Source organism: Henckelia pumila, chromosome 3 (genome assembly GCF_033568475.1).
Source record: "Henckelia pumila isolate YLH828 chromosome 3, ASM3356847v2, whole genome shotgun sequence".
Taxonomy (NCBI): Eukaryota; Viridiplantae; Streptophyta; class Magnoliopsida; order Lamiales; family Gesneriaceae; genus Henckelia; species Henckelia pumila.
The window spans coordinates 75,425,425-75,435,930 of record NC_133122.1 but is presented as its reverse complement, the minus strand read 5'-3'; positions in this window follow the sequence as shown (position 1 = coordinate 75,435,930).

The window sequence follows — 10,506 nt, the reverse complement described above, 5'->3', positions numbered from 1 at the left end:
CCTTGAGTTGCGCATGAATGTCAGCAGCATTCACCGTGTCCTCAAATCGCCTCTGGAGTTCATCAGACATCGAGGCTTGCATATAGCATTTGGTCTTGATGTCATGGTCACACCATGCATCAAGTTTGGCCAATTCCTCCGGACTTATGTCAGCTGGTGCTTCCTTCGGAGGTGCTTTCTCTAACACGTAGAGCATTTTCTCCGAAGTTAAGACAATCTTCAACTTCCGGAACCATTCCGTATAGTTGGCGCCAGTCAATTTGTTTTGTTCGAGGATCGAGAATAATGGATTTCGCGAATTCATTGTATGAAATACTGAAAAGAAAAACAGACATATATAAATGATTGTTTAACAATTTACTAAGACATAAAATAGGCGAATTTAATTTTATGAATCTCACTCCCACTATTTTAACGATTTCACCACCCTCTAGTGAAAACGGGAAACTTTTTCCTTAGTGAGAACATGGAGTCCAATTGACAAACTTATGGTCCCGAATAATATCAGCCAACCATAATTCTCAAAAGGTAGAGCCCAATTGCTTCCAAAGCAACCCCCATGTGTTTACCTCATGTCCAATAAGGGCCCAATAATATGACGCCGTTTAAAGTGACATGTCAAGATGACCCATCAATATTAAGTTGTGATGGACGGTCGCCATGTGGATCCCCCAATAATATGAGCCGATCCCATGGGAGTTCCACCCAACTTACAACATTTGTCGATCCAATGTACAGCTTTCCGACGGACGGGCCCCCCCAATAATATGAGCCGGACCGTATCCGCGGGTAGCATCACATACATTGACCGTTGATGGAAGGTGGGAACATTTAAACAAATTTAAATTTCCTTTATTTATCTTGATATAAATTTTAAATCATATTTAAAATGAGGGATTTTTAATTATAAAAATATTTGTCTCATCATATTCATTTTATTGCATGCTTGCCGGATTCACGCAATTTATGTCTAAACATGCATACAATCATAATATCAAATATTATATAGGATGATCGATTCCATTTCTAATTGACCCGTGGTTGCCAATCACGGGTCTTAGTCCAATCCTAGGTAATATGCAGTATGCAATGCAATCCTATTACATGTGCTTCCAATTTACATTTCTTCAGTCTTTATTGTCTGCTGGGCCCACCGTCTTCAAATCTTGATCTCCCACTAAATCTAATGCATTTACAATAAATAACAATGACAAGTAGGGGATACATTTTTAGGGGTGGGAATGGGCTATAAACCAAGCCCACTTTTATTACATATGACATTCATATCGGGCCATAAACCAGGCCCATTAATAAAACCAACAACAATAAAAACAAAATGTAAATTCCTAACATACACCTACAAAATTGGTCATGGCAATCGATCATCCTTATCCAATAACATTTAATTCAAAATTAATTTATTGGATAACATGCAGTGGCAATTCAAATTTAAACAAGATAAAATCATATTTTATATATAAAATCTCATTTCACATATAAAATCATATTTTATCTCTATATCAAATAAAATCATATTTTATCTATAAAATCCAATTTTACAAATAAAATCATATTTTACTCAATATATCATAAGATCATATCTTATCATCAATTGTACCAAAATAATTGATTTCAAAATTCAATTTACGGATAAAACATTAAAATTTTCCAAAAATTCAAATTTATCCAAAATCAATTTTAAAATTTACGGACTCGAACAATTCGATCCGAAATCTCGTGAACCAATCAAAAACAATTTTTGACCGGACCAAAAATAAAATTTTAACATATTAAAATTAATTTTTAATAAAAATATAATTTTTCCCGCGGGCCGCCCGGGACACTCCCGGGCCGGCCCGCACCCGGGGCGCGGGCCGGGGGCAGCCCGGCTGCCCCCTTAGGGCAGCAACAATTGCTGCCCTGGCGGCGCCTAGCGCCGCCCCTGGGCGGCGCCGTGCGCCGTCCTGGGCGGCGCCGAACGCCGCCCCTGGGCGGCGCCGAACGCCGCCCCTGGGGGGCGCTGTGCGCCGCCCTGGGCAGCGCCGAGCGCTGCCCTGCGCAGCGCCCAGCGCTGCGCTGGGCAGCGCACAGCGCTGCCCTGGGCGGCGCCGTGCGCCGCCCTGGGCGGCGACGGTCGCCGTCCTGGGCGGCGCCGTGCGCCCCCTTTGGGCGGCGCCGTGCGCCGCCCGGGGCAGCAACAATTGCTGCCCCACCGGGCAGCGATCCAATCGCTGCCCGGGTTTTGCCCCGAAAAAAAAAATTTTTTATTTAAAAATATTTATTTTGTTTTCCAAAAACCGAGATTCAAAAATTTTGTACAATCGATTAATTTAATCGTTTGATCTGAGCAACCTGGCTCTGATACCACTGTTGGAAAACTGGCGGTCAGATCAATCACGATTGATACCCGGTGCAGCGGAAGTTTAAAAATTTTTATCATGGAACAATTCCATGGTGTGGGTATCAACCATTCAACGATTAAATTATTGTGTGTGTAAAATTCAAATAACAATTAATTAAATTTTACCTTCAATCTCGAAGCGAGATTATTGGACACCACACAGATTTCTCTGCGCTTCTTGTATCTCCCAGGAACTGATGAACTCCTTCAATCAGGTCCACGAATGGGGTTTAAATCCCTCTGATAGATTGCACTAGAAAATCTATCAGAAGTTTTTCTGCGAAGAGATTAAACGAATCTGATTCGTTATTCCTGACTGCGATTCAGAATCACAGACCGAAATTTCTCGGGCAGAGGTAGGGAGGGGTCGGCCGATTGCTTTTTGAGAGAGAGGAGGGTTCGAAATTTCTGTCTCAAAAATAATGACCTGTTGTGTGTAATTTTTGTACTGAAATAACTTATTTATAATGCAGGCCACTAACACCTTAGGGCCCATTAGTCATAAGCTAGGGCCCGACAAGCAAAGCCCGCACGTTCAGAAATTAATATAAAATTCATCGTGACTCCGATCGATGAACCAATTTCACCAATGTGCACAGAAACCATTTCTGCACATTTTAAAGTCAAAATAAATTTTCCTGAATCCGAATTCAGTGGTTTCCAAAAATGTCCATCCCTATGTCATTTTAGGAAATCCTACTCCCTTACTCTTATTTAAGAAGTCCAACTCCTTAGTTCATTAAATTTAACTCTTTAAATTTAACTATCTCAACGGGGATTAAAACTCCATTACACTGTGTGACCCTCAATGGTTCAGGGATACAGCTAGCCGTGGGCTCACAACTCCTTGTGACTCGGAACAACACTTTCCGACTTGCCCAACGAATCAAGGTAAAGCGCCTAGCAACATCGCCCCATGATTCCCTAGGTATCACTGATAGTGCCTACAAGAACCAGTAGATTTTGGTTAGCGTACAGTACGGTCCCTTCATCCATATATCCCGATCGAATCAACAACCATTGGTATATCGAGAGTCGCTCAAGATTCGATAACTATGCAATACATCTTGAAGATCAAATTAGTGACATCGCATGTGCTACTAAGAAACCATTTCTTAAATCACATCAAGTACTCTGGCCAGAGATTTGTCACACTAATATCTCCTCAGATCGCATAGGATATCCACACTCGCAAGTATGTGGTGAATCCTTGACAACAATGCATTGACTCCTATATGTGTCGTAACTGTACCCAATCTCGACACCTGATGACCCCCATAGAGTCGGTAAACGAGTCAAAGCACAGCACTAGCATATAGAGTCTCCATGATGTTTCAAGTCGTAAGGACTAATGGTGTACAACCAAAACCGCGGACTTTATCCACTCGATAAGTGATAACCACTTGGAAAGTCCGGATAGGGTAGTTCGATTATTCATCCTATGAATATCCATTTGCATGCTTCGAACATCTCCATGTTCCCTACCAATGAAACGTGGTACTCCGCATCGCAAATGCTAGTCTCAAACTCGAGCGATCCTTATCCTTATTATCGGACGGCTCAATCGACTAGGAACGGTTTTTAGAATATACAGTGACTATAAGATGTATTTCATGATAGACATCTCCATGTTCTACCACATCTTACATACACTATAGTATATTCAAGGTCTTTATCAAAACAACAATAGTATATCACAATATAACAATATGAAGTAATATAAAGTCATTGCCATAAAAGTGTAAATAATATTAAACAAAAGATTGTTTATACAAAGAGTCATCAAAGCCCATAGCCACACAGTTGGCTCACTGGGCACCCACTCTTACATTTGCCATATCTCATAGTCATACCATGCTGCTATGGCAATAAGAATTCTTATGAACTTGAACATTGCGACTGGTGAAAAAGTTTCATCATAGTCAACTCCTTGTCTTTGAGTATAACCTTTTGCCACCAATCGTGCCTTGTAGGTCAGTACCTTTCCATCAGGCCCAAGTTTTCTCTTATAGATCCATTTACACCCTATTGGAACAATTCCATTGGGAGGATCTACTAAAGTCCAAACTTGATTTGTATGCATCGAATATATTTTCGACTACATAGCTTCAAGCCATAAATTTGAATCTGCATCAGAAATTGCTTCCTTGAAGTTTCTTGGATCACATCCAATGTCGGGTTCACTTTGATCCCCTTCAAGAAGAAAACCATGTCTAATAGGAGGCCTAGAAGTCCTCTCGGATCTTCTAGTAATAGGCGTGTCAATCAATGGTTCCTGAGGTGTAGGATCATTATTTTGTATCTTGGGTTCTTCTCGAATTTTTTCGAGTTCCATCATCTTGCCTTTCTTATCCAATAAGAACTCCTTCTCCAAGAAGGTGGCATTCATTGAAACAAACACTTTTGTTTCAGTAGGATGATAGAAATAATATCCGATTGAATTCTTCGGATACCCTACAAAATAACATAAGGTGGATCGACTATCCAACTTATCTCCCACTGTCTGCTTCACGTAAGCAGGACATCCCCAAATCCTCAAGTACGAATACTTAGGAGCTTTGCCATTCCGTAACTCGTATAGTGTTTTGTTCAATGCTTTAGTGTGAACGTTGTTCAACAACAATACCGCCGTTTCAAGAGCATAGCCCCAAAACAAAGGTGGGAGCTCAGTGAAGCTCATCATGGATCGAACCATGTCCAACAAAGTTCGATTTCGACGCTCTGAAACACCATTAAGCTGAGGTGTCATAGGAGGAGTCCACTGAGAGAGAATCTCATTCTCTTTTAGATAGCTCAAAAACTCGGTACTCAAGTATTCTCCACCTCGATCTGATCGAAGTGCTTTAATCCTCTTACCTAGTTTGTTTTCTACTTCAACCTTGAATTCTTTGAACTTTTCAAATGATTCAGACTTATATTTCATCAATTATAAGTACCCATACCTAGAATAATCATCAGTAAAGGTAATGAAGTAGGTGTGACCAAATTTTGTACCAATACTAAATGGTCCGCAAACATCCGTATGGATCAAATCCAAAAGATTTTGACTACGCTCAGGTTTTCCTTTGAAAGGAGATTTAGTCATTTTTCCTTTCAGGCAGGACTCACAAGTAGCTAGAGAGTTAATATCAGACATATCAAACATGCCCTCTCCCACTAGCTTGTTCATCCTCCTTGATAAAATATGACCTAGCCTAGTATGCCAAAAGTTTGCCGGGTTTTTACTATCGATTTTCCTTTTGTTCGTTGTTACCGGTTTATCAACATAATTTATTGAAACGTCTTTTAATTTTAAGTTATATAGATCGTTTTCAAGTTGTCCATTTCCAATCAAACATTCATTCTTGTAAATATTGCAAATCCCATTCACAAAATTGCAAGAAAAACCATCTCTATCAAGCATAGAAATAGAAATAATGTTTTTAATCAAGTCTGGAACAAATAAAACATCTCTCAAAAGTAACTTAAAATCGTTCTGCAAAATTAAATAAACGTCTCCCACAGCTTTGGCTTCAACTCTAGAACCATTTCCGAGCCTCAGATGGGTCTCACCCATTCTAAGCTTGCGACTTCTTGTCATCACCTGCAAATCATTGCAAATGTGAGATCCACATCCGGTATCCAATACCCAAGAAGTAGTATTAAGTGAAACATTTATTTCAATATAAAACATACCCTTCGCAGTTCGCAACTGCTCTAGATATTCCTTGCAGTTACGTTTCCAATGACCGGGTTTCTTGCAGTGATGGCAAACATCCTTGGACTTTTCCATGTTTGAAGCCTTTGTCTTGTTCTTCTTCTCGGGTCCGGTTTTCTTGAATGGGGCAGAACGTTTCTTACCCTTTGTACTTGGCCGCTTCTTAGCAGAAGAAGAGGAGCCCACCAAGAGAACCGGTTTATCCTTCTTTAAAGTGGCTTCATAAGTTACAAGCATATTGACCATCTCTTCAAGGGAGGCCTCTATCTTGTTCATATTGAAATTCACCACAAAACCGTCAAACGATGAAGGAAGAAAGAGAAGTAATAAGTCCACATTGAGTTCATGCTCCAATACCAAATCAAGCGTTACCAACTTCTGAATGAGCCAAATCACGCGTACCCCATGATCATGGACCGAAGTCCCTTCACGCATGCGACACGTCATTAACTCTTTTACAGTAGCGAACCTTTCAGCTCTCGATTGAGCCCCAAAAAGTTCCTTGAGTTGTACGTGAATGTCAGCAGCATTCACGGTATCCTCAAATCGCCTCTGGAGTTCATCAGACATCAAAGCTTGCATATAGCATTTGGCCTTGATATCATGGTCCCACCATTTATCAAGTTTGGCCAACTCTTCCGGACTTATATCAGCTGGTGCTTCCTTCGGAGGAGATTTTTCTAACACGTAGAACATCTTCTCCGAGGTCAAGATAATCTTCAACTTACGGAACCATTCCGTATAGTTTGCGCCAGTCAGTTTATTTTGTTTGAGAATAGAGAATAGTGGATTGCGCGAATTCATCTTAATGAAATACTGAAAAGAAACAGACAATAATCAGTGATTGTTTAATTAATTTACTAAGACATAAAATAGGCAAAATTTATTTTATGAATCTCACTCCCACTATTTTAACGATTTCACTACCCTCTAGTGAAAACGAGAAACATTTTCTTTAGTGGGAACATGGAGTCCAATTGACAAACTATAGTCCCGAATAATATCAGCCAACCATAATTTTCAAAAGGTAGAGCCCAATTGCTTCCAAAGCAACCTCCATGTTTTTACCTCATGTCCAATAAGGGCCCAATAATATGACGTCGTTTATTGTGACATGTCAAGATGACCCATCAATATCAAGTTGTGATGGACGGTCGCCATGTGGATCCCCAATAATATGAGCCAATCCCATGGGAGTTCCATCCAACTTACAACATGTGTCGATCCAATGTACAGCTTTCCGACGAACGGGCCCCCCCAATAATATGAGCCGGACCGTATCCGCGGGTAGCATCTCATACATTGATCGTTGATGGAAGGTAGGAACATTTAAACAATATTTAAATTTCTTTTATTTATCTTGATATCAATTTTAAATCATATTTAAAATGAGGGATTTTAATTTTGAAAATTTGTCTCATCATTTAAAATTTGTATGCTTGCGGGATTCATACAATTTAGTCTAAAACATGCATACTTCAATAATATCATATATTATTTAGGATGATCGATTCCATTTCTAATCGACCCGTGGTTTCCAATCACGAGTCTAAGTCTAATCCTAGGTAATATGCAAGTATGCAATGCAATCCTATTACATTGAGCTTCCAATTTACATTTCTTTAGTCTTTATTGTCTGCTGGGCCCACCTTCGTCTTCAAATCTTCATCTCCCACTAAGTATAATGTATTTACAATAAATAACTATAACAAGTAGGGGATACATTTTAAGGGGTGGGAACGGGCCATAAACCTGACCCACTTTTATTACATATGACAATTCATATTGGGTCATAAACCAGGCCCATTAATAAATCCAACAACAATAAAAAAAAAATGTAAATTCCCTAACATACACCTACAAAATTGGTCATGGTAATCGATCATCCTTATCCAATAATTTTTAATTCAAAATTAATTTATTGGATAACATGCAATGGCAATTAAATTAAAAAGGATAAAATCATATTCCATATATAAAATCTTATTTTACATACAAAATCATATTTTACCTTTTTATCAAATAAAATCATATTTTACATATAAAATCCAATTTTATACATAAAATCATATTTTACTCAATATTTCCATAAGATCATATCTTATCATCAATTGTACCAAAAATAATTAATTTCATAAAATCTGATTTAACGGATAAAATCTATAAATTTTCCAAAAATTCAAATTTATCCAAAAATCAATTTTAAAATTTTCGGACTCGAACAATTCGATCTGACGCCTCGTGGACCAATCAAAAACAATTTTCGATCGGACCAAAAATAGAATTTTAACATATTAAAATTTTAATTAAAAATAAAAATTAATTTTCCCGGGCCGCCCGGGACGATCCCGGGCAGCCGGCGCCCCAAAGGAGCTCAGGCCGGGCAGCCCGTCGCTGCCCCTTGGGCAGCGACGTTAACTGACCCGGGTTTGCCCATTAATTTTAAAATTTTAAAATCCTTTTGTTTCAAAAAACCAAGGCTTAAAAATTTTGTACAATCGATTAATTTAATCGCTTGATCTGAGCAACCTAGCTCTGATACCACTGTTGGAAAACGGTGTTCAGATCAATCAGAATTGATACCCGGAGCAGCGGAAGTTTTAAAATTTTATATGGAACGATTCCATATCATGGATATCAAAACTTTACGATTAAATTGTGCGTGTAAAAATTAAATAACAATTAAATTTTTACTTTGAATCTCGAAACGAGATTATGGACACCAACAGATAACTCTGCTCTTGTTGTATATCCCAGGAACTGATGGACAAATAATTCTTCAATCAGTTCCACGAACAGAATTCGAATCCCTCTGATAGATTGCACTAGAAAATCTATTAGAAGTTTCTACGAAGAGAATTAACGAATTTGATCCGTTAAACCAGACTACAAATTCGAAATTCACAGACTGGATTTCAGAGAGAAAAACACAGAGAGGGGGGCGGCCACTCTAGGTCTCAAAACCCTAGTGTTCGAAAATTATGAGACTTGTGTCTAATTTCTGCACTGCAATAACTTATTTATAATGTGGGCTGCTAACAGCTTAGGGCCATTAGTCATAAGTTAAAGCCTGACAAGCAAAGCCTGCATATTCAGAAATTAATATAAAATTCATCGTGACTCAGATTGATAAACCAATTTCACCAATGTGCACAGAAACCATTTCTGCATCTTTAAAAGTCAAGATAAATTTTCTGAATCCAAATTCAGTGATTTCCAAAAATGCCCATCCCTATGTCATTTTAGGAAATCTTACTCTTCTACTCTGATATAAGAAGTCCCACTTCTTTATTCACTAAATTTAACTCTTTAAATTTAATTATCTCAACGGGGATTAAAAATCCATTACTTGTGTGACCCTCAATGGTTCAGGGATACAGCTAGCTGTGGGCTCACAACTCCTTGTGACTCGAAACAACAATTTCCGACTTGCCCATCGAATCATGGTAAGAGCGCCTAGCAACATCGCCCCATGATTCCCTAGGTATCACTGATAGTGCCTGCAAGAACCAATAGATTTTGGTTAGCGTACAGTACGGTCCCTTCATCCAAATATCCCGATCGAATCAACAACCATTGGTAAATCGAGAGTCGTTCGAGATTCGATAACTATGCAATACATCTTGAAGATCAAATAGTGACATCGCATGTGCTATTAAGAAACCATTTCTTAAAACACATCATGTACTCTGGCCAGAGATTCGTCAAAATAATATCTCCTCAGATTGCATAGGATATCCACACTCGCAAGTATGTGATGAATCCTTGACAACAAAGCATCGACTCCTATATGTGTCGTAACTGTACCCAATCCCGACACCTGATGACCCCAATAGAGTCGGTAAACGAGTCAAAGTACAGTACTAGCATATAGAGTCTCAATGATGTTTCAAGTAGTAAGGACTAATGGTGTACAACCAAAACCGCGGACTTTATCCACTCGATAAGTGATAACCACTTGGAAAGTCCGGATAGGGTAGTTCGATCATTCATCATATGTATATCCATTTGCATGCTTTGAACATCTCTATGTTCCATACCAATGAAACGTGGTACTCGGCATCGCAAATGCTAGTCTCAATCTCGAGCGATCCTTATCCTTATTAGCAGACGACTCAATTGACTAGGAACTGTTTAGAATATACAGTGACTTTAAGATGTGTTTCATGATAGCCATCCCCATGTGCTACCACATCTTACATACACTATAGTATATTCAAGGTCTTCATCTAAACATCTTATAGTATGTCACAACATAATAATATGATAAAAGATAAAGTAAATGCCATTATAAAAGTGTAAATTATATTAAACAAAAGATTGTTTATACATAGAGTCATAAAAGCCCTTAGCCACAAGTTGGCTCACCGGGCACCCACTCTTTCATTTTGGGCCCAAAGCCCAGTCT